Source organism: Sapajus apella, unplaced genomic scaffold, assembly GCF_009761245.1.
Source record: "Sapajus apella isolate SASKATOON/1434 unplaced genomic scaffold, GSC_monkey_1.0 scaffold73, whole genome shotgun sequence".
Lineage (NCBI taxonomy): Eukaryota > Metazoa > Chordata > Mammalia > Primates > Cebidae > Sapajus > Sapajus apella.
Genome location: NW_022437013.1, coordinates 4414019 through 4439294, shown reverse-complemented (window position 1 = coordinate 4439294; position 25276 = coordinate 4414019). Strand labels below are relative to the sequence as shown.

General features: G+C 42.8%; 1 protein-coding gene across 18 annotated transcripts in view; it reads left to right on the top strand.

Moving 5' to 3' along the window:
- Window positions 1–25276, top strand: part of PAK3 (p21 (RAC1) activated kinase 3) — a 287181-nt gene that overhangs the window by 160766 nt on the left and 101139 nt on the right. For 4 of the 18 annotated variants that reach the window (XM_032250841.1, XM_032250836.1, XM_032250837.1 and 1 more), the window contains exons 1-2: window positions 467–734; window positions 1833–1942. The exons of 4 other annotated variants lie outside the window; for them this stretch is intronic. The gene's annotated coding sequence lies outside the window, so the exon portion shown is untranslated. Of the gene's footprint in view, window positions 1–466; window positions 735–791; window positions 1057–1647; window positions 1715–1832; window positions 1943–7415; window positions 7564–25276 lie in introns of those variants that run through there. 10 more of the 18 variants (XM_032250830.1, XM_032250831.1, XM_032250829.1 and 7 more) reach the window with 10 other exon arrangements.

Below are 25276 nucleotides of genomic sequence, written 5' to 3'. Positions count from 1 at the left end.
ATCCCACCACCGCATCTGCCTGTCTTAGTTTTGTTTATTTAAGAGAGTCCATCAGTTTAACCTGCCTGGCTGACAGGTGGTGTCCCAAATCGAAACCATTTTTCCCCCCGAATAAAGCGTGCCCGTGTAGCTGGACAGATTTCATCCTCTGAAAATTCATCTGTAATCCCAATTTTCCTGAGGGGAGCAATTAAGGAAGATACATGAAATCTCCCCCACTCTCCATCCTGTCAGGTGCATCTCTTTTTTGATGGCCCCACCTCTGTCTAGACAACCCTGACAGTGTAGAAGTTTCCATCTCCTTTCCCTTTCCCTCTCCGTGTTCCCTCCCCTTCAGTTTTTCCCCCCTCCCAGGCGCTTCCTGCCTGGAAACAAAAGATTGGTCCCCAGTAGCCCACTCAGGGCGATTTTAGTTTTATGCTCACCATCTGATTGGCCTAGGTAAGGTGCAGAGCTTGGGTGACGTCATAGCAGAGAAGGGCTAGGGAGCGGTTGCCGAGCAGGGGCTCTACCGCGGGCGGGCAGCTGTGCCAGCTAACCGTCTGGGATCTCGCACTGGGGGCTGCAGCTTTCCCCGCCTAGAGCCAGTGTGCGGGGGCGGGAGAAGAGCCAGGAGGAGCGGGCTGGGCCCGGGGCTGCGGCTGCGGCCGCGGGGCTGCGGCTCCCCAGCCCCGCCAGCTGGAGCGCTCGGAGGTAGAGGAAAGGTCTTGACTGGGTGGCTGGATCCGTGGCAGGTAAATCCCGCGACTAACTGCACCCGGGCTAGCGCTGGGGAGGGGGTGGCTGTTGGATAATGCTTTAAGGCTTCTGGGCAGATGTTCTGCCTTTCCGGACCCTGCTCCATCCTGGTTGTGTCCCAGCCTCGAGTCTCCTACGTGGCTCCCCGTAGCCCTGAGACCAAGCGAGCAGTCTGCAAGATCCCGGTTTGCCGGACAAGTGGGTGTGTCAGGGCCGTTCCCGAAGGGCCGGGGCTCCTTCGCTCGGTCAAACCCTAGACTCGTTTACTGGGGCCTGAGCCACTTGAGGCAAAATCCGCCTTGAAAGCTACGTCAGCCTGTAAGTCTTCCCTTTCGCCCCCCCCGCCCCCCTACCCAACCCCAGTAGCTGTGACAGCAGTCCCCTAGAGAAGGGGAGGGGGTGTGGCCACGGTCTGGCCAAGTCCGCGGCAGAACCCGCACCCCCACCCGAGCAAACAGAAAAAGTGACGATTTTCTTAAACGGGTGCCTTCCCCTCTTTTATTTTTCTTTATCCCCCTCCCCTTTTTTTGGTGGGGGGGGATGGTAATGACAGGGAGACTCTTTTCTCCTGTGGGGACTGGAATGATGCAATAACGTCCCCAGAAAGCTCTGGGTCCCTGGATTGGCCCTGTCTTTGTCTGGGGAGCGGGGTCATTCGGTCCACTGCCTCTCCTTCTCCCCCGTTCCCATTAGCTCGCTGGGGGCATTGCCCTCAGTTTGTGAACTGGCTCTGGCAAGATTACTGCCGCACTTTTGGGTGAACTGAACATTTTAGATTCTTGCTCTGGCTGGTTTTCCTTCCCTAGGTGGTGGTTAAGGGGTGGGGTGGGGTGGGGGATGGTGGGAAGGGGGGTTCAAGCAAGGAGGGAGCTACAGGCCCCACTTGTTTTTTTTGGTCCCACCTTTCAGAATGCAATTCCAGATTCTAGGCTTGAGGGTTCTGGGCTGTTGGTCTGTAGAAGCAAAGGAGAGAAGGGTGAGTGCCTTGGCTTTGGGAAGCATGATGGGGGCGGTTGCAGTGCTATTTTTAAAAAACGGCTTTCAGCAGGGAAGCCTTTAGCCATGTTAGTCTTGCTCCCCCCATGGTTTTGCAGACTCAAATCCAGGCCAAGTGTATGGCTGTCTGAGGTATTGGAACAGAAGGAGGTCCATTCCTGTTGGTGACAACACCGTGGCCCTGTTCTGGGATGAGCAAGGTGTAAAGGTCAGTGCGGTTTTCACTGGGCCATTTGCAAAACTATAATGGGGCAAGATCTGTGATTTGGTACTTGAGACCTCCAATCAGGGGCAACTTTGGGCAAAGGGGCTTGATACGGTGATGAATAACAGGCAGAGGCTTGGAGAGAGAGCCGTTTGTAAACCTCTGTTTCTAGATACAAATTTCTATTTCCCAGCCCATGCAAGAAGCAAAATAGAAAGCGACTAGGAGGTAGGCTGGGCAAGAGCTGACAGCTGAGAATCCTGAGGTTAGAGAGACCTTAGGATGTCAAGGAGCTGACCCTGGAAGCCTCCAGACAGGCAAGTGGGCCTTGTAGGAGAGACCTGAGAGGAAAAGGAGCTTCACATGCAATAATATGGTTATAAGTTAGGGGACACAGGACCCTGGGGACATTCTGACTAGCTAACCATTCCCACAGGTTGCAGATTTTCCTGGTCAGAGGTAAATGATATATAGAGCAAACAAGTTTGGTGAGGTCTTGGGAGAGGGTATTTGGACATACCAGGCGAAGGAAATGAGAGTAAAAAGAACTGCAGGGATGGGGAGGTACTGACATCAGAGACTCTATTATGAGGTCAGAGACTAAGCTACTAAATTAAGATTAAAGAAGATGGCCAAGGCAAAAAAAAAAAAAAAAAAAAAAAAAATAGTCAGACCTACAGATCAGATGGAGTAGGCAAGAAGACAGGAACAAACTAGAGAGAGATAGAAGAAAAGTCGTGGTCTTACTAGGAACCCAAAAGCCCTGATTTCCCTGGTGAGATAGGAAAGCTTTGGTAGTTGAGGCAGCTGCAGCTCAGCCAAGAATTAGAAGGATGATTCTAGATATTTAAAATCAACAGCATTCCCACCCATGTAACCCACCTTCAGGAACCAGTAGCTTTAACCAAGAGAACAAGAAGAAACTCAATGAGCAGCAGCCTCAACAACTGACTCTTTCCTCCTGGGTAAGGAGAGGGGAGTGGGGAAGGACAGGACCCCAAAGAGGAGTGGGGGCGCTATCAATCTGGCCTAACAGGTAGGTTGACTGCTTTTACATAGGTGGGCTATGACCTGGTTTGAGACCCCTGCTTTAAAAAAAAAAAAAAAAAAAAAAAAAAAAGTCCTCCTTCTCAGGATCCCTGAGGATCCTGGGCGCTCAGGGAACTGTGGAAAACCTCTACTCCGGAAGGTAAATGCAGCAGTCTAGGCATCTGGGGCATAGTTTAACCCACCGCTGCTCGTCCCCCAGCCCCATCCCCATCCCTCCCCACCCCCGCCTGCCGGGGGCTAGGCGGTTCCCTCTGCAGGGCCTGGGGGGGACTTGTCTGCCAACTCGGCACTACGCAGCTTCTCCGGCAGGGGGCAGGAAAGGGCCTGCAGCGACGCGCAGGACCCGAGTCCTCCATTTCAGGTGTGATGCTTAAAGCTTCGGATCAACTAACAGCCACACATTTAAAATCTCATTTAGGGTTATCGGAGAACCAAATGAACCTCCGGGTCTGGCAGTTTCCATTTCTTCACAGATATGCGTCGCTTCCTACCGCGCTCCGTGGCTTTGGAAGGCATTTGAATTTACATACGCGGTGATAATTTGAATCACTAATACACACAGCCTAACCGGGAGTTTAATTGGAAATGTTAATCAATACAATAGATCTGTGTCTGATTTCCACATTCGGTCAATTATCTGCAGGTTAGGGCAATCTCTGTTAAACCCAGGGGATGCAATGAGGAGCAAACAGTGCAGCTACAGCTGGGTCTGAGTCTGGGAAACATAATGGGGAGATGGACCTTGAAAACTGGAAAGAGATTAACAATTTACTGGTGGGAAGAGGAAATCGTTAGAAAGGTGTGCTCACAGAGAGGCCTGATTGCTGAGATGGAACAGGATGGCCCTGGAACTCATATGGTGGAGAGGGAGGCCAGAGTTTTTCTTTGAGGTTGGAGGGGCCTGGATTTGGAAAGTGAAGTTTTTTAGGGGCCAAAGGACCAGGAACTGGTGTGGAATGAACCCTGGGAGTCAGAAGTGAAGTGTTCTGAAGGGCGAGGGCCTGGTCTGGGACCCCAAAACACACTGTGCCAGACAGTGACAGTCTAGGACCCCTGTTGTGTTTGGGGGTCCCAGACAATGTGTTTGCCCCTCTCTAGGCCTCAGTTTCCTTGTCTTTCAAATGATGAAGTTGGCACTAAGTGGTCTATAAAAGGTGGTCGTGACATTTGGGAAGTCGGTCCATTTATTCTTGTTAGTGAAGACAGGTCCACTAAAGTACATACCTCTTTCCCTGTCAGAAAAATGACCCCATATTTTTTGTATGCTCTCCAGTTTTGGGAAAAATAATACAAAACAAGCAACCCCACAACCACGTATATTTCATCTCTTTCAGCAGTGTGGCTTTACGTTTACTTCTAGTGAATATGGAACAGGAGGGAAAAGAGAAGTCCAAGTTAATCTGCTAGGGACCCTATAACCAAGCCCCTGCAAAGTTTTTGTGTGTGTGTGTGTGTGTGTGTGTGTGTGTGTGTGTGTGTGTGTAGGGGGGTGGTCTCACAGACCTGAGGAGATGGGTGGGTGGCATATAGTCACTAGTGGGCCTTACTCCCTAACCCAATCTCAAAACAAAGTCTTGGGATGAAGGTGAAGGAAGGGCCTGGCTTAGGGCATATATCCTTTGCCTTCATGTCCTTCTCCCCCATCTCCGTTTGAGCCCCAGGGACTTTGTGGAATTCAGTACCCAAAAAGAAACACTATCCTTAATCAGCACAACAGTGCCCTCTAGTGACCTTACTGGGGACAACTTTAACAGAGCTCCCCAGGCATCCCAGGGCCCAGCCTGGTCACCAGTGCCCTTGTGCAGCTGTTACTTCCTGTGGAGAAGGCTCTTAGTCCTTCAAACTAGGCTGACAGAGAAGCTCAGGTAGCCACTGTTTCCTGAAAGTCCTTCTCCTTGCAATATATGGAAGGGGCTTGGGGTTTACAGAGGGAGTCAGTGCCCCCAAGCTTCCTCCTCAGTGCTGTTTCCTTTGGGCCTGAAAAAGGCTCCAAACTTCCTTTCCTAGACATTTTCAGTGCTGAGCAAGACACTCGGCATGGGAAGCCTCTGTGGTAGAGTGGGTAGTTGTCCATTCTTCCACCTACTCCCACCACCAAGGTGGCAGCCCTAGTCCCCAGACAGGGATTCTGCCACGAAGTTGGAATGCAGCAAGGTGGCTGGGGTTGGAGTTGGGTTGGTGATGGGTATTGGGTACAAGAGGCTGAGCCATAGGTGCACAACAAGGCGGTACAGACATACAACAGGATACAGGCACACAATGCCCACAACACTATACAGACACACAGCATGGCATAGAGTATGACACAATACGAATGAGACACATCGCACACACACAAAGCATGGAGGAGATGCAATTCACATGCAACAGAGTACAGCCCCATAGCACTCACACAGTATATATGATCACATATACAACATGATATTAACAAGGCGCTGTACACATACACAATATGATGCAGACTCAATACATACATATCATGGTAGATATGACAGCACACATACCCAGACATGCAACATGGTACAGGGAACTGCACAGGTACACATCACTCAGCATGCACATGTGCTCACACAGGATATCTCCCCTGGTCCCACTTTCAAAACAACACACTGCAAGGCAGGTGAGAGGAGAGTTGCTCCCAGGTGGAATACTGTGTCCTGTCAGTTGATTCTGCAACTAACTCTAGCCGGGCAAATGGTGGAATCAAGGCAGGCCGTCATGGAGTTAAAAAGTGGTGCTACAACTGGGGCTAGGGAAAGGTGGAGGTAGGCTTCAGGAAAGCTCTTGATCTTGCTCGAAAACATGGAGGTTGTTGGTAGTACAGGTTGGGGGTGTCTCCTCCTCCTCTAACATCTTCTAGTACTCTTTCCCACCCCAGTGGGTGGATGCTGCCTCTGCTGTCTGCCGTCATCCCCAGGGATGGGCAGCGGGCTTCTTGAGGCCATTCTTCCCATGCCCTCCTTGAGCCCCACCCCTCTGTGGAGTTTTGGCAGCTCGCACTCCTCTCCTCCTCGCCCCACCCTCTTGCAGGGTAAGATCTTGCAGGGTGAGCTCACGCAGTGAGGGAGGGGGCGAGTACACCATTCAGTGGCGCAGTGGGTGGGATTTGGAAAGGCTGCTTGGAGTGTGCATGTGGGAAGCACACATGGAATGCCAGGGATGCTGGGGGACAGACATGCTTTGGAGTCTTACCCAAGAGCAAGAGGCAGACCCAGAGCATAGCTTGGACTTTTTATTCCAGAAGGGGGAATTTTAGATTATGGGGCTTTTCTTGGCTCCCTAAGGCTTCAATTTTGCAAACTTCTTGTTTAGATATCCATCTAGCCATCTCTTTGGATTAGGATCCTGTTCATTCTGATCTCTAATAAATAGGTGCTTGCCTGAATCATGCCTTCTTGAGAATTAGCATGTAGTTACTGCTTTTCTTTGAGGACAAACACCATTGGGAGAAGGGGGAAGGAAAGCAGAGGGTGATGGATTGCAGAACTTGGGGTCCTACAAAGAAAGAGAAGATCAGCTTTTCCCTTGAGAGGCTCAAAGGATTGTAAGAAAAGGCAGAACAGGAGGGGCCAAAGAGGCTGTCTCCTTCATGGCTAGACATGGAAACCTCTTTTGGAAAAATAGAGTAAATTATCACCAAACAACAACAGTAAACAGTATATATTCACCCTAAGAAACCTGGGGAAGATTGTCAAGACTTACCTGGTAGAGATAGAAGGTAGAGGGGAGCTCCAATTAGGATCAGAGGCTGTGGCCTTCAGCACCTGCGAGGTGGTAGCAAATTAGAAGACCTCAGAATGCTGTTGCCTGGGAGACAGACATTTTTTCCCCTTCTCCAGTGAAAGAGGTTAGTGAAAAGTGGAATGGAAATGGAGGTGGAGATGCAGTGCCACAACATCAGGAAACTCATATTCACACAGCCAACCTGCATTGGCCAGTGTCTCTCAGTTTCCTTTTGTCCACTGGACTCTGTCACCTCCTGTGATTATACACATTGCTCCATAATTATGCAAACTATATAAATATCTCAAATCTGTCTTATTTGATTTCGTTTTCCCAACACTTCCCCAAGGCAACTAAGGCAGGTCTTTTCACTTGATAGCAAGCAGGCCCAGAATGATGAGGTGGATAACAGCAGTTCTCAACTTGTTACTCCCATCTCCTGACTCCCACTTCTATGCCCTTTCTGGAATCCTATGTACAATGCTTTAGTACACTTCTTAGCTCTCTGATTTTCTAGCTTTCTTGAGGGATTTTTGAAATTCACCAGAGTAATTGAGAGAGAGAGAAAGAGAGAGAGAGAGTGAGTGTATGTGTGTGTGTTTGTATTTGTGTGCGTATGATGATGTTTGGTGGGGGTTGGATGAGGGAACAGTAGCAGGTGGGGAAAGAGGTTCCCTCTCCCCCACAATGCTTTTCTCGGCAGGTTTCCCCCAAGAAAGAGCAGCTGAGTCATTGCATCTTGTGGCAGCTGGTGTGTCCAGCACTGAGTCCGTAGGAGCTGAAGTCAGCCTGGGCCCTTCTCATGGGCAGTGCCCACCTGTGCTGAAGTCCTGCAGCAGTGGCATTGTCAGGTGAGTAATGGAGTCCATTGCAGGGAGTTAGTGATCTCCAAATACAGGCAAATGTTGCCTTGCCACCAGATCTCCCAATATCAAAGACTCTGCCTGGACCTCATGAGCTAGGCCTCAGGGCATGACCCCTACATTCTGGGGAATTTTGCCTAGTACAGCTGCCTTTAGTCTCTTGCCTCCCACCCCATCTGTAATATGGGAATGACAGCCTTGACCTACATTTTGGGGTGAGGAGGAGAAATAATGTAACAATCATTGCCAAGTCCTTTGCAGATGTCAAGCAGCATCTAAGAGCTTCAGTGTAACACAGACATGCTTCCCATCAAGCTGTCATTTCCTTTTCCCTTCTTTCCTGGTGCCTGGGTGGCTTTTTAGCCACATGCTGCAAATTTGCCAATTAGTTGCTGTGATTTCTCCTGCCCCATAACCTTAATTTGACGTTCCTACTTGAAGTGTACCCCCACCCCTTCCATCCCTGCTTCTAGGACTGTCAGGCTTGGCTTAAACCTTCCTGAACCTTCTCTCTGCTTTCCCACAAAACCAGGATACGCTGCCTCTAGCAGGTCTCCAACAACACTTGAGTCTGTAGCGTGCAGTGTAGCACTTGCTGTCCTTCTGCCTTAAGTAATTCTTGCATGGTTTCTGGAGTATTCCTCTTACCAGGAAAACTAGACTGTAAGCTCTTCAAGGGCAGGGACTAGATCTTACAGATCTCTGGTCTCCCTTAAAAGGGCTCAGCAGTTCCCCAGCAGCTTTGCAAGTTGGGCCTCTCTCTCTTCCTCTGCACTTCTTTCAGGTTTCATGGCCTGCCTCTCCGATCATTTCTCTGTCTCTTTGTCTGCCTTTCAGGCAGGGATCATAACTTCTTCTGTCAGCTTCTCCATCTGGTGTTCTGTTGCTATTCCCTGCAGTCCAGCTACCTGCTTGTAGCTTGCTGTCCCTTCGTCTGGTCTTCTGTCTGTCTGTCAGCTGCTTAGGCATCTCTCCTACTACCCAAGTCAAAAAACAACCAACCAAATGTTTTAATAAACCAACCAAAAAAAACGAACTAAACAAAAATCAAGCAAGGAATAAACAATGTAGTTCCCTTTCACACTGAGCATACATTGGACCTACAGACAAGGTAAAACTCCACCTCAGTGGCAGGTGTTTCTGCGATGCCCTCTTATGAAAGGGAAGCTCCAGAGTTTCAGCCATGGAATTGAAGGTATGAAATTACAGCCTTGTTGATACCGACGCATTCAACTTTCTAGCGATGTTCTGGTAGGGGATCCTCTATAGACCTTGATGGACAGAAGGTAACTAGAACTGACTAAAATGAGAAGCCCCTGGATCGCTGTTTGGTGTTCTGTGACAGATGCAATAATAACATGTATTTATTGTCTAATCTTGCCAGCTCTGTGCTAGGCACATACCAATTTGCTCCTATGGTAATCTTGCAAGGTAGGTATTTTTTTAAAATAGTTATTGCTGTTTCTGACTATACAAGTGATACTAGCTCAAGTTAGATATTATCATCATCATTATTTTACCAAGGAGGAGATAGAGGCTGAGAGAAGCTAAGGAACTTGCCTATAACTGGAGACATGCTATGGCTTTGGGAAGAAAGAGACTTTCTGGAGAGAGTTTCCCAGCATCCCATGCAAGTTATTTTGGTATCTTTAGTTCACGTGCACACACATGCATATTCTCATAAGCACATCCATGTACTCTTGTACATTCACACAGTCACATTATCCCCTGGGCTCGCTCACTCTTCATACTGGAGTCATTCAAAGTGGTGATTACTCTTACCCCCTCACTCTTACACACAATCATATTTACATACATGCTACATTCAGGTACATTCACACTGCCACAAACCAATATTCGCATATTCACATTTTCATATTGATGCACACAATACACTTACCATATACCCGACCTTCATGTTTATAGCCACTCGCACCTTTATGCTATTAATATTACAGTCTCACACACAGTCATACACTTTCACACTTACTCACATTCACACAGAGGATACAATCACCCTTGCCTGCTCAAATTCCTATATAGTCATACATACTCTGTACACAAATAATACATTGACTTCCCCCTGCACACACTCCATTTCTTACACTCACAGCCATGCATATACTCAATTTCATATACTCCAGTATACTTGCACTGATGTCATCACTGTTTCTTCCTCAGAGTCACAAACCCATCACAGGGACACAAATGTACATGCATGCTCATATATGTTCATATTTGCTCATACCATAAGCACCATCTTACCCACTTGCACTTTTACACTTAGACTACACACTCTTGCATTCATATACACAGAGCTAAAACAATCTCCCTATCCCTGACACATTTACACAGAATCATATTCATACATAGAAACACATATTTTGACAAACACATTCACACTCACACACTTTCTTCACACTGAGACATCATCACACTCTATACCAAACTTGCAGGCACACACTCTAAAATATAACCACACACACATATTTTTATAAACTCAGCTATTTTTACAGACAACCATCACTACCCTCTCAAACTCAAACACAATCATTTACACACACAGGTATATTCACATTGAATGACACATACATATGGTCATTCATATTCAGTACTCATACAAATTCACATAAACGTACATACTGCACATGTACTTATACTCTCACATATCCCTCGCTCCCATTCACAACTGCACACTCAAAATTATACATGCCCTTAGTCCCATGGACACACAAGCATACTCCTCCACATTTGTGTACATGAACATGTATACCTTCTGACATACCATCTCCCACTCATACATCACACATTTTCACACTGGCACAGTCAGACTTGCCACACACTCACATTCTTATACATTCCCACTCTTCTACTCTCATACTGACATGCCCTCTCTCACATTGCTACATACATTCACACCAGTGCACATATAATGCCATGCAAAGTCACTGATGGGCATTCACACTAGCACATACCACACTGATATACACAATTCACATTGCAATAGTCACTTGACTGTGCCTCACACAGGCAATTACTTATACCACATATGGCAACATAGACTCACACTCACCATGCCACATTCTCACGTTAATACACTTATATGAACACACCTGTTCAGGAAGTCACACTCCTGCAATCCACCATATACTCTTACTCAGATTCTCACATGGACACATTGACACTGAGCTACCACTGAGATAATCACATTGACCCACATCTATTCACACTGGTTCACACATAGTGATAGTAACCCACACTCTCACTCATCCATACTTTCCCAAACTCTTTTGTAAATTAATTAATTTTTTTATTATACTTTAAGTTCAGGGGTACATGTGCAGATCTTGTAGGATTGTTACATAGGTATATACATGCCATGGTGGTTTGCTGCCTCCATCCCCCTGTCATCTACATCTGGCATTTCTGCTAATCTTATCCCTCCCCAATCTCCCCACCCACTGCTATCCCTCCCCTAGCCCCCCATCACCCAACTGACCCCAGTGTGTGATGCTCCCCTACCTGTGTCCACATGTTCTCATTGTTCAACACCAGCCTATGAGTAAGAACATGTGGTGTTTGATTTTCTGTTCTTGTGTCGGTTTGCTGAGAATGATGATTTCCAGGTTCGTCCATGTACCCACAAAGGACATGAACTCATCCTTTTTTATGGCTGCATAGTATTCCATGGCATATATGTGCTGCATTTTCTTTATCCAGTCTATCCTCGATGGGCATTTGGGTTGGTTCCAGGTCTTTGCTATTGTAAACAGTGCCACGATGAACATACATGTGCATGTGTCTTTATAATAGAATGATTTATAATCCTTTGGGTATACACCAGTAATGGGATTGCTGGGTTAAATGGAATTTCTATTTCTAGATCCTTGAGGAATTGCCACACTGTCTTCCACAATGGTTGAACAGTGTAAAAGTGTTCCTATTTCTCCACATCCTCTCCGGCATCTGTTGTCTCCAGATTTTTTAATGATTGCCATTGCCATTCTAACTGGCATGAGGTGGTATCTCAATGTGGTTTTGATTTGCATTTCTCTAGTGACCAGTAATGATGAGCATTTTTTCATATGTTTGTTGGCCACATAAATGTCTTCTTTTGAAAAGTGCCTGTTCATATCCTTTACCCACTTTTTGATGGGGTTACTTTCCCAAAGTCTTAAACATCCCGCCTCATGCCAGTAGCCCTGCATTTATATACTTTCTCATACACACACACACACACACACACACACACACACACACACACACACACACACACTGGGCTACATCTAATTGAAAGCAATAGTTTATATTCATAGTTGTCCCTGTCTTTTTTCTTTGTTTGCCACTAGTGCTCTCCTCACCCCTGCTGAAAGGTTATATTGGCAACCAATTGCCGAAGGAAAAATGTTAGTCTTATCCAGGAAGTCAACAAGAAATAAATCTGTTAAGAGCAGAAAGGAGTAGAATTTATGTCTAGGATTAAAAAGAAAAGGCTCAAACCCACAGATCAAGTTTTTTTGTTTGTTTGTTTTGTTTGTTTTTTATCCTTTCCATATACTTTTTTTCTTTTTACAGAGGTCATCTCTAATGCAGCTTTAGCCAGTCCTGTGCAACACAGGTTGGAGTTTAGATACTGTGTTTATGCTACCTCATTTCTCTTCTGTGGTGAAAGGAAGGTGAAGGATGTGTTTCTTTATGGGCTCTTAATGGTTTCATACACAAAAGTGCATGTCTCTGGTTTTATATTTATGATCTGGAATTGCCTGCTGTTACACACATGGAAAGGGCAGGCCTGCTTCCACCTCTAATCCAGCCAGGTATGCTTAATACCCTGTTAACCCTGGAAAATGGCACTCAAGGAAAGGAAAGAGAAGGGTAATGAACTAGCTGGATGATAAGGTAAATTTGTACTGTAAGTGTTCATGTGCGATAGTAGACCCCACTGAAATTTCAACAGCTGTTACTAACAAGTTGCCAGAGGAGATTTTTCAGTAGGCGTGGATAAAGACAAGCTGAAGGAAGTTTCTTGCACTTCAGAAAGACTGTAGGTTTCCCTGCAAGTGGATAGAAAGAAATAAAAACCCAGGAGTGAACTAATGGATCAGGAGCCTAGTGCAAGAGTGGTGTGCCACCAGAGATTTAAAAACACAAGATCACCTTGTAGGAGTATCCCTAGTACATGGCTTTTCCTGCTGGAGTTTCGCTGGAGCAAAAAAGTGAGTGCAGAATATGCCCAAGCTGCCATTTGGTACAGGTTCTAGCATGTCTTAGGGAAGAGCCTATTCTCTGGAAAATAACCCAACTCCTGCCACTAGATTGAGAACTTCTTTGATAGCAAAAACTATATTATCTTACTTATTTTGGATTTTTGATGCCTTGCAGAATTCTAGGTCCAGAAAAGCTACTTTTAAGACCCAATTAAGAAACTAAAAGGGATACCTGAGCAGCAACATGTTATCAGTACAGACTCAGTGTCTCTCTTCTTCTCTTCCTCAATCCCAGAATTGCAGTGACATTACCAGCTCAGATTGAGGATTGTTTGTGGGCCCCACATAGTGTTAGGCCCAGAGATTCAAATGGGTGAAAGACACATCTATATCCCCCTAAGATACTTTCAATTGTGTGGGAAAGATCAAGTTGCCATGAAACCAGTAGTATGAGGCAACAGTCTGGAAGCTTGGGGGTGGAGCGATCTTTATCATGAAATCCAGTGGTCTGTAGGCTCCAAAGAACTTGACAGTTCACAAGTAGCTGGGGGCAGCAGTCAGAATTTAGAGAAGTCACTTCCCAAAGTAAACTTCCTTATAGATAGCTTGCTCAGCACAGGGCTGTGCCATATTCCCAGAAGATTGTAAAACAGAGTACTCTGTTACTGGGCCTAAAGTAGAGTAGTAAGAGTGATCTGCAGATCTTAGTGGGAATATTGCACTTAATTAAGATCTAACCACCACCTCCTCCAAGATACAGCTTAAGATGGGGGTTCCCAACCCCTGGGCTGCAGACCAGTACTGGCCTGCAGTCTGTTAGAAACTGGGCAGCAGGAGGTGAGTGGTAGGTGAGCAAGCATTACTTCCTGAGCTCCGCCTCCTGTCAGATCAGCAGCAGCATTAGATGCTTATAGGAGCATTAACCCTATTGTGAATTGCACATGCAAGGGAACTAGGTTGTGCACTCCTTATGAGAATCTAATGCCTGACGAGCTGAGGTGGAACAGTCTCGTTCCAAAACCACCCCATTGTCTCATGTCCATGGAAAAATTGTCTTCCACAAAACCAGTACCTGGTACCAAAAAAGGTCGAGGACTGCTGGCTTAAGGGAAACAGCTGGGCAATTTTACATTGGAAAATTTTGGCCATTACATCAAAATTCACCAAAGGCAATTTATATAATTTACTGTACTGGCTGAATATTAGAAAGTAAAAAATGTACCTGTCAAAACGTGCTTGAATTCAGTGAGAAGCACTGAGAAAACCTACTCCTTTGCATTTATATGATATTTTATACTTTTCAAAATGTTTAATAGCCCATTCTTCCATTTCAATAGAGATGTGAGGAGCACCAGCTTTGGTATCAGGCAGACCAGCATTTGAATCCCAGTTTGGACACTTCCTAGCTGTGTTTGAGAAATTATCCCCATTGTTTCTCAGGTCTTTTGGCTAAGATCAAGTAAAGAGAAATTGCTTATGCTCCTTAAGCCTCAGTGTCCTCACATGTAAAATGGGAGTAACATTAATGTCATCTACCTCATGGAGTTGTTAAGAGGTTGAAATGAGACAGTACATGAAAATGTTTAACAAAATGTCTGGCTTATAGTAAATGTTTAACACAGGATAGAGCTTATTTTTATCATAGCCCTTTGAGGTAGGTACCTTCAAAGGGACAGATCCTTGACATAACAGAGAAACAGTGTGGTTCTTTGCAGCCAAAGACTGATTTTCACAGGACTTGCTGCCTGTTTTCCTTTGAGTCTTTATTTCTGGCTGGCCACAAGCTAGGTGTCAGTGCTCATACCCACTCAAAACGATGAGTGAAAAATAGGATTAGTCCACAGAGAGTTTCGTCAATTCCTGTGTCTCTTTAGGACATGCTTTTCTTGGAGCAGTGTTTCCTCTTTATTTAGCTATCCCCTCTAGTCCTACTTCCCCTCTTGAAATCAGTAATGCAGGTGGAACCAGCAATTTGTTCTCTTATCATAGGCCTTCTTCTGCCCTTGATTCTGATTGTTGAAATGTTGCTTTGTGGGTGGAAGTTCTGCTTATTTTCAGGCTTTGGTCCCAACACCACAGTGGAAGCACAATTTACTTACTCAAAAGCCCTAAGAACATTCATGTTCATGCAAAAGCTGTGAATAACTGTAAAATTTAATATGAAACTTCGTGTGACTTATGACTTAAGAAACAGAAATAAGAGCATGGACATTGATGTCACATAGACATGGGATGCTATAATCTTACTATTACATTTACTAGTTCTGTGACCTTGGTCAAGTGACTTAATGAGTGTGCTTCTTCATATGTAGAATGGAAATATTGTAATAATAACATCTCATAGTGTTATGCAAGTTATGTGAACTTGTACATAAGTAACCTTTAGCAGAGTACCTGGGCCATAAGATTTCAGCAAATGATAGAGATTTTCTTTATGGCTTGTGAAATCTGTGGCAATAAACTGTAAACATCTATTTGTAGAATGTCTTAAATTACTTCAAAGCAGTTCCCAAATGTGGATCATGTGATCCTCACAATCTACTGGTGAGGTGATCATCTTTTCTAGGTGAAGAAATAGCTTAAGAGGGGCAAAGAGATGCACTCAATGTCATGCAGCTCATGGGTGGCAGTGCTAGGCTGAGAAGGCACCAGTCCAGATTGAATATTTGCACCTTCACTTGGAAAGGCTTTTGGGGGCTTAAGTTAGCAAACAAGAGCGATTTGAACTGAGCATAATCCTTCTTGTGACAAAAATATCTAAATGTGAGTTACAGTTTATCTAACATAGGTGTTTCTCTTTGTATCTTGTGCAATGCCCAGAATGTTTCAAGAGTGAAGCAAATGTAACGTCATAGCAGTACCTTTCCAAACATAGCTGCATCACTACTGAGTACCATTCACCACCAAGAGGAAAATCTTGAGGTATAAATACTGAGTGGTTCTGCTCTTGCTGCTCCAGTAACACTAAATGTTCAGAGTCTGGAAATTCTTAAAACATATGGAAAAACTTTAACAGACCTGTGGTGCCACTTGGCCATTTTTCTGACATGAGAATTACAAGACATCAAGTTTAGTAAACTTTAGGGAGAGGACGGGAGGACAGAAAGATAGAATTACTTTTGGCCTCTCTGTAACATTTTTGTCATAGCCAAACATTCATCTTGAATCACTCCTCTCTTGGTTTCTGTGACAACATATCAGTTGTCCCACCTCTTTGACCATCTTTCTCAGGGCTCATTAGTCATTCTTCCTCTTCCAACCGCTAGATGTTCATGTTCCACAGAGATCTGGTCTGATCCTCTTTCTCATTCTGTAGTCTTCCTGAGCAATTGTGCATATTCCCATGCTGATAGCCTCCAAACTAATATCTTCATCCCACATGTCCAGCTCTCCATTGAACAATTTCATAATACTAAACGAACGTGTTAGAACCACTGCTACAATTGTATTTGTCTTAATAGTGCTCTATTGTGAGGAATAGATATAACTAGAGATACAGTTTTTCCACCACATGTGAGTTGATGTTTTCAGTTTTTTTAAATTACTTGCTATGTAGTTTATACTTCTCAAAGATAGATGCTTAGATATTGCTTCCCACTAGATAGTGCTAGTTAAATTCTCACTGATATTTCTATTGGGTCATTGGTTTTATCCTCTCATCTTTGCATATTGTAGTCTTCGTAGAATTATTATGTTTGCTGTTAGTCTAGATAAAAATTTAGATGAATTTTATAGAAAACTCGTTGGAATTCACTCAGGGTGGCTGGCAAAATATTAGGGAAGTATTAGGGAAGGATAGAAGGTTATGGTCTCAAACCTTTTGGAAGGCTGAAAGGTTTTATTGGAACGGGGTGAAGGCAGCCAGTTCATTACGTTAGCATAGGGTAAAATATGGGGAAAATGAAAGCTTCCCCAGTGAAGTCTGTTTACCCCACATTCCTTTGTCTTTACTCAAATTTGTTTGTTCATGTAAACTTTGTGCTGGATGGCCCTCTTGGGGAAGTCAAAGGGGAATTACCCATTAATGGTGTTTACTCTGGGCCCCTGGAACCTAAAGCTTTTATCATTGGTAAGACCCCTATTTTAACCATGTTAATTATCCACAGGCATGTTGACTTAGAACCTCTGTTGTTAAATCTACCCTGAATAAATGTGAGCAGTTACAGGGAGTGAGGGTTGGTTAGCTGCAGTCATCTTCTGAAAGCAGCCAACGACCATCCCTAGCCCACTCAGACTAGTGTGTGCGAGTGTATTCATTCATCTGTTATTGAGTCAGGGTCTGCAGGACAGACCTCTGCAGGTGGTGAGAGACATCTCAGGTGGTGACTCCGACATGATTGAGGTCTCAGGTTGTGACCCCAACGTGATACTTGTCACAACTTATTATAAGTGCTGTTGTATTGGCCAAAAATATTAGAATAATTTGTTCTTATTCTCTTTAGAGTGCAATTATTACAAGTGGTCTAATGGTTGCTAATACAAGGGTGTTCCAACATATTCATATTTGTATCAGCACACTAACTTCAATAGTTGTTTTTCACCCCCATTCTAAGGTATTTGGTTATTTTCATTTCACAAATATGAAAAACGAGGCATAGTTCTATTTGGAATCCCAAATGTGAACTAAAGCCTACAAAAACCGCTAGGCCTCCCATACTCCTCTGGGCCTCTTGACATATAAATATATTTCTACCCTGATTTCCATTTGGGGTCCTGAGAACAGTTAATCATGTCAAGCCTAGCATCTCTACCATTTTTAGCCAATGTCCACTCTAGAGACCTCTCTTGACATCTCTCTTCTCATGTCTTCCAATTCCCATGCTGCATGTGCTTCCTCTTTTCTGACCAATTACCTTAGTGTTGTCAGTTTTCAAAATGATTTCCATGTTGCTACCTGTAACATCTGACTCCATAGGAAAAACCTTTCCCAAGTCTTCAACCTTAGATATCTGCTACATTGTCATCTGAGTAATAGTCCTGAAATTCAAAGTTAATCATGCTGTCTCACTACTTGAAATCTCTTCATATACACAAGAGGAGTCCAACCCTTGTAGAAAGGCATATTAAACTCTTCTTAATTTGTCTCTATGGATCTTATTTTTTCCATTCCTCTTTTTTGTCCCTGATTTCCTTAATATACCTTGTTGCTTGACCTGAAAAATGGCGTGATTAATTGTTCTTCCTAATTCAACTCAAGTGTACTTCCCCTGTGAAGCCTCCTCCTTCAGGCTGTTGGGAGTCTCTCTGTCTGTCCTCCCATAGCAACCTTTTCTCATCTTTGCACTGAGATATCATGGCTGATGTCTATTACATTTTAAGTCTCTTGAAGGGCAGGAGCAACTTTGTTCATCTCTCACCCTAGAACCTGGTGAACTCCTACTTTCTTTTAATACCCTGCTCAAGTACCAAGCATTAGCTACCCTTCTTCCACAGTCCTTTCAAAGTATCCAATGCCTACATTTGCACATAATAAATACTATGTAAATGATGAATAAATTTATGAAGGTTTAATGATTTTCTCAGGACCACAGAAAAATCCAGAAGTAGAGCTAGGATTAGTCATTCTTCCTGTCAGAAACAATTATTTGGGGTTTATAAAAAACCTAAATAAAAATCAACCCCCCAAATTAAGTCTGCCTAACAAGATGAAAGTTAGTTCTTAAATGTAACATGGAAGGTAGGTTTCTTTTTCCGAGTGTTATGTGCCTAATAAATTTCCCCAAAGAGATCTCTTCTGTTTATATATGGATACAGTTCTAAAAATCCTTTTAAGCCTTACACATATTATTTTCTTCCAGAGTTTTGAGATCTATTCTTTTACTTATAGAGTACCAATACCATTCAGTCCAGCAGAAACAGGGGCCCAAGGCTAAGAAACCTAATCTAGCATGCTTGAAGTATTCATTGGTTGAAATATACTGTTGAATAATAATACTTTACACCAACCTAGTGCTTCCTACCTTTCAAATCCTATTGAATTCCTGCTCATCCTTCCATACCCTGCTCAAGTGCTATATCCTCTGACCCCTCTGGGAATATTAGCTATCCTTCCTGCTCTGTCCCTTCAAAGCATCTTGTGCCTACCTAGATTGTATCACACTGTATTCTTATTGTATATATGCATGTCTGCCTTCCTCACTAGACTAGAAGCTCTTTGAAGATACAGATTTGTCTTTATTCATCTCTCTTTATAAGCTCCATATACCTGACATAATACCTGGTACATATGAATGTTGGTGATTGGGGGATGTAAGGCCAGGCAGCTGTGTTCCCTGGAACAATGTCAAACACATTCCTTGTGCGTGGTAGTATAATTTCTAATACAGAAATAAGGTGAAGAGAGTCTTGCCGTCTTCTGAAGTGCTATAGCTCCTCTTTTTAAAATTTTACTTCTCATTTTGCAACGTACTTATCCTTACTTGTTTTGTAGTTCTGTTTTTGTCTGTATTGACATACATTTTACATATAATGTGTGGCCAGGAATGAAACTCACTACTGGAGCCTATAAACTCATTCAGAGCTAGGCACTTATTTATCTGCTTATACCCATTACTTAGTATGATGCCTAGCACATAGGCACTGGTAAATATTTGTGGTTTGAGTAAGTGAATTCTTGCACAGATGGGTTATTTGAGGGACCTCAATAATATGTTCTTGGAGTTACTATCTGACACCTCAGAGTGATGCCTCTCTGCTTGGGGCTCAGGATGTTTTGAAACGAAAGTCAACCAGAAATCAACAAGGAGAAAGTATTAGTTAGTATATTTTCCTGTAAAAAGGAATGTTGGGCTGACATAAGATCTTTTCTTTTCCTCTCATTATGAAGCTGTGTGACCTATAGACCTTTATTATTAAGCTGTGCAGAAGAGTATAGGGCATGCCTAGGTGATCTACTGAAGACCACGAAACCAGCTGGTGATTGACTGGCATAATTGGGAGTGCTATGACATAGGGGTTTTATCAGACTCAATCTTGAAGAATAAAGAACACTCTAAGATGGGCATCATTTCATACAGAGGTATATACATTTATTATGAACACCTGAGTTTCCTCCCCTTTCTCTCTGCCCAGTGCTTTTGTCAGAATGTACTCTAGGCTACAGTATAGGCTTCACAGGAATGACTCAAGAACTACTGACCAATTTACCCTCAGGCCTGCTGATTTCAGCTCCTTGCACCAAGCCCCGATCTATTTTATATGCAGTTTTCCTCCCAAAATACCCTATCTTCCTTCCTTTGTGGTGAGGGCTGGTCCCTGTGATCTCAGCTTGGGGGCTTCCCAGGTCCACAGAAAGACTTAGGCACATAGCAGTCTTTGCTTTGTATGTGTATGAACACTAGAGAAGTAAAGCTGATCTTGTGCTGGGGTAGACACCTATTCTAGCATGAACTAATGATGAGCCATATATTCTATAGGTGGGCAGCAACAGCTGCAACCAGGTAGTAAAGTAATAAACATTCAGCCACTTGCAAATTATGAGCTTGTGTAAGCTGTGCACAGAAAGGCCATGGGAAAATCAACATACTCAATCATGAGTTTGTCCTTCAGATCAGGCTTTTAATTTCTAAAGAGACTACTTTGGGTGTATTATCATCTTTTTTTTCAAATTCTCATGTAAGTTTTCTGTAATGCAAAACATTTGTCTCGTGGGCTCAAAGATGGGGAATCCTACAAGTAAGGCCCTTGTCAGTTGAACGTTTATCCCCTACCATTGTGAAGTAGAATAGATAGACTTCCATTCTTCCTTCAGTATTTTAGGAAAGCCTGCTTTTAATAGATGTTATTTTCTCTTCATAAACATAGCTCTCAAATGTTGAAATGCATGCTCAACTCTTTTAAAATATGGGCATGTAAACTTAGGTCAAGAGGCAAAAACTTGAGGAAGAGTTGCTGCATTTTACACCAGTTCAAATTCTTTAACTTCCAGTTCTAGCACGAAGTCACGTTTTTGGTGAACTGAATTTGCTAAATTGATATGAGTTCCTAGTTTAGAAATAATAACAAATCTCCATTGCCCCAGGTAGCTCTTCTCTTCAGATGTGAAATGGGCACCTTCCCTGTAGAAAGCTGACTTGGGTATAGGGAAATTGGGAATAGAGCAAGAACCTAAGATGATGAGCCATGACACACAGGTTGAAAAGCAACATTCAGGAACCTCTATGGTATGCAGAAATCTCTAGGAAATTCAGGAATTGAATTTTGGAGCTTAATTTGAGGGCATTTGTTGATATTTCACTGGTGTGGATCAATGAAGGGTGTAATCGTTATCCATGCATAGTAACAGACAGTGGTGAGACCTCTGCAGACTCAAGACATTAGTTTGCCATATCCTGCTTGCTTGGGATGTTAGTCTGTATCTAAGTTGTTCCATCTAAATACTTCCAATGATTTTATGTTCTTGGAGAACTAGGAAATGTTTTCTTATTAGGTTTTGCTTCCTTTTTCTTTTTATTCCACCAATTTCTTTGAGGCATCTTTTAGGGTAATTACTTTTGGTTTTTTAATGCTTGAAATATTTCTACCTCTATTCTTTACGGATCTTATTTTCTCTTTTTGGAAGCATCATTATTGGAAATAGAAAGCTGAAACCTATAATAATGCATCAGCTTCCTCATATAAGTACATGTCAGATAATCATTAGCATTTTCTGGGCATTAGCTCACGCAGCATATACAATGAATAATAAAGTATGGCGCTGCATATGTGTAGGAGCTTAAGAAGTCATTCTAAAAAGAACTATATTTTAAAAAAGAAAAAGAATGATTTGTTCCTTCTATGCAGTATATGGAGTCTGGATGCTGGACTACACCTATTAACTTCCTTATTTGCAACCTGTCCATGAAATCTGCAGCTATAATATGGTGGCTTCTTGGACTCAATTAGTGTCAAGTTCCTGCTGAAAACAATGGAAGTCACTCAAAAAATATTAGCAAAAAACAACATTACAGCAGAACTGACCTCATTTGCTTGTTTGTATGAGAGAGAACATGAATGTATGCTGTGTGAGTGTACTTGTATGTATGTCAGCGTGAACTATCTCTTACATGATCTAAGATTGAAACTAGGCAGCTGTAAAAAGAGCTAGTGCCTCTCTAGCTAGTCTGGCTACTTTTGCAGATCTCCTGCCTAACAAGTAGCTCAGCTCCTTCTGATCAAATGATCTTAGAATTGGCTTCCCTCCATTACACACTGTAATGGTATCTCCCTAGTGAGGCTCTCTGAAACAGCACACCCCTGTCTCTGATAGCAAAGTTCCCTTCGTGAGTGCCCCAGAAGAGGCAAGCTCCAAAACCAGGCCATCTAAGAATTGGTACAACTGGTCAACGAAACCTGTTGGAGTTTTGTCAGTAAATTACCTAGCCTTGTGTGAATGGGAAAAGCCATTTGAAATAAGTAAGTACCAGCATGAAGTGGGTTGAAATGAAAAGGGTAGACCAGTTGTATTAATATTTTAGGAGGATAAAGATGTATATATGAAGAGTCTGTGTGCATTTGTGGATTTACTTGGATATGCATTGTATTGATGTACTGGGAAGGGAATTGACCAGTTCGGGAGCTGAGGGATTGGATACTGTTCTCAGTTTTTTCACTTGTGACCTTTGGCAAGTACTTAAACTCAATGCTCGTAAATTCCTCATCTAAGAAATGGAGATGATACTTTGTTCTTCACAGCACTGATGTCAGGTTCAAAGAAGAGCAAGACATGGAAGCTCTTTGGACATTACAAAGTCATATGTTTTAAAATGAGGTGTTGGTAATCAGATGGAAGCTGACTTTGAAATAATGCCCAACTACTTGGCAGTTAGACTAGTGCTGATATTTCCAAATATGCTTTCTTGTCTCTGACCTGTTACAATTAGGTCTATAGGCTTATGCAACTTTATGAAAAACTTATAGCTGTAACAAATACATAGAATGTATAGAGTTCCATTTTGTTACTTCATACATGTATTTAATGTCTATTGGGAACAAGAGATTGTATTAGTAGTATATAAGTGTATATTTATGACTGAGGGGCTCTTACCCTCAAGGAACTTATGATCTCATGAGGGGAGTGACTTGGATAATGGCTGTGCAATTTGAGAAAAGATGATAAAAATGGATTTGGGCCCATCCAGTTGGCTATAGTTAGTGGTTGGGCTGTCCCTTTTCCACCTAGTTTGGGGATGGTAGTGTGGGTTCAGAGTTGCTAGGAGACCCAGATCTGGTTCATTCTTTTCCCTGTAAATGCTTGCTTTGGCATCTTAGCATGTTATAGGCATTAAGGTCTGAAAAATCACTAGAAATCTTCAGATGCTGGAAATTTCCCTTAGTCAGCAGCTCAGTCCTGTATTTAATCATCTCCTTTGCTATGAAAAGGGCATAAAACAACCTTGGTGTACTCAGATTTGTGATAATAGCCTTGTATGGCTGGTGGTTTTGAAGATTTACTACTGGGTTTGTTAGATCATGACTGTACATGTGCTAACCTGGGCTTTTATTTTTAAAAGGAGGGCAGTGTTAATTTTTCATTGGGAAAATATGAAAATAAATAGTTATGTCTATTTTGAAAGCAGACAATAATACAGATATATAGTTGTTTCTATTTATCTGATAGTATGTGATCTGATAAAAAAATATTTATTTCAATTGCTCATGGCTTAATAGATGGTCCTGCAAGCTGTACAACTAGTATTTCTGGATTCTCATCCTTCAGATACTTGGGTAGAGTGCTTGTAGTAAATGGACACAATTGGCATTTTTGGTTGTATTCAAACCAACACATAGGCCATAGTGTGAAATTTAGTCACATTAACTAGAGTATAGTTGATTACCTATTTTTCCCCTTGACTTCTGGATCTGCACAAGTTGGTGGCTTTCTTTTTTTCACCTACCCAGCATTCCCTGACTGTCCAATTTTGGCACTTCACTGGTTAAGATAATGCATTTTGGAGGAATGAGAGACTAATGACAATTGTTTATAATCATTTAATTTATAGTTGCCATACACCTTGGTAATAGTTTTTTTCTCTAAAATCCTTTGCAATAAAGCTCTGTGTCAAGGCAGGTTAATGAAGGACCCTCTGTATGTGTTCATGTGTGCTCCTGTATGTACATGCCTTCAAACTTGTGTGGGGAGTGGGCAGAATGGGAGAGGGAAAGACAGGGAAAGAGAGAGGTAATCTCTCCTAGTACTCTGAAGAAAAAAGGATATTTAGGCTCCTTGCTTATCATGAAACAAGAGGCTTATGTCTTATTGCTGATGAATTGCAAGTGTAATTACAGAGCATTGCTAAACCACATTAAGTCCTAAGGGTTGAATAAAAAAATATACCCCATACACAAAAGCAATTTGAATTGTCTCTGAAAAACCTAGTGGTCAAGTATGAAATCAATTTGTGAACAGGTACAAACTGTTGCTGGTTATCCATTAAAGTCAGCTCCGCAATGCTAAGGGCCAACCTTTAAAAGTAAAATGAAAAGCCTGTGGGTATATCTAATGTGCTACTCACTTACAAGTTTCTGTCCTGTTATAGACATGAACAACAGTTGAACTTTAAAGATAAAATAGTTTTTTTATTGGGTTCCTGGAGAATAATGGTGCTTTTGTACAGTTCTTGAAATAAAGCCTACAGCCGCCCCAAATAAAATAGTCTCTTTCAAGATCTTGGAAATAATGACATCATAGGCAGATTGAACCAGCAATCCATTAATAGTATCCTTTATAGAAAGCTGTCTCAGGGGAACACATGGCTAAGTAGATTGGCATTGTTTATAAACATAACATAATAAAATCATTTTTTTAATATGTTTGTGGAATAGTAGGAGATACCTCCCACTTGTGAAACAGATATTTTAACTGCAAGGATTCCTTGCAGATCCCTACCCTTTCTCCATTGGTCTTCTAAAAATGTGCTTAGAGGCACATGATTTGAAGATGAGTTAAAATACCAAGAACCTCCTGTACTATTCTTTCAACAGCAAGTTAGAATTATCTGAAATCATTAGCAGAGGATGATTGGTTGTGCCTTGTAATGGTTAGTAAAGAATCAAAGTGACATCAAGATAATTAAAACCATATCTGAACTGTCTAGGAAAACAGAGATTGATTGGTTCATGCTTTATTAAGTTTCTAGTGTAGAACTGGGCATAGGTTCCTCAGTTTCACTTCCGTCTTTGTAAAAGGGGTATTCCAGCTCCTCTTATGATGCTCTGATGAGTTGACTGACATTGAAACACTTCCAGTTTGGTGGGCAATAGGAATGTATGCCACATAAGCTGAGTCCTTTGCAGACTGTCTGTGATACTGACCATGGAAATGTGTGTTATTGAATTTTTGGTCAAGGATTTTTAGTTCAGTATAGAAGAGTTTAGTTGGAGTTTTAGATCGCAAGTATTCCTTTCTTCCCAACCTACATTATACTTGGGTCAAATAAGATCAGGGTAGTCTGGCAGCCTGAAAAGAAGCAGGGCATCTACCTGTCTCTGGTCAGATGGAGTAATTAGAAACAAAA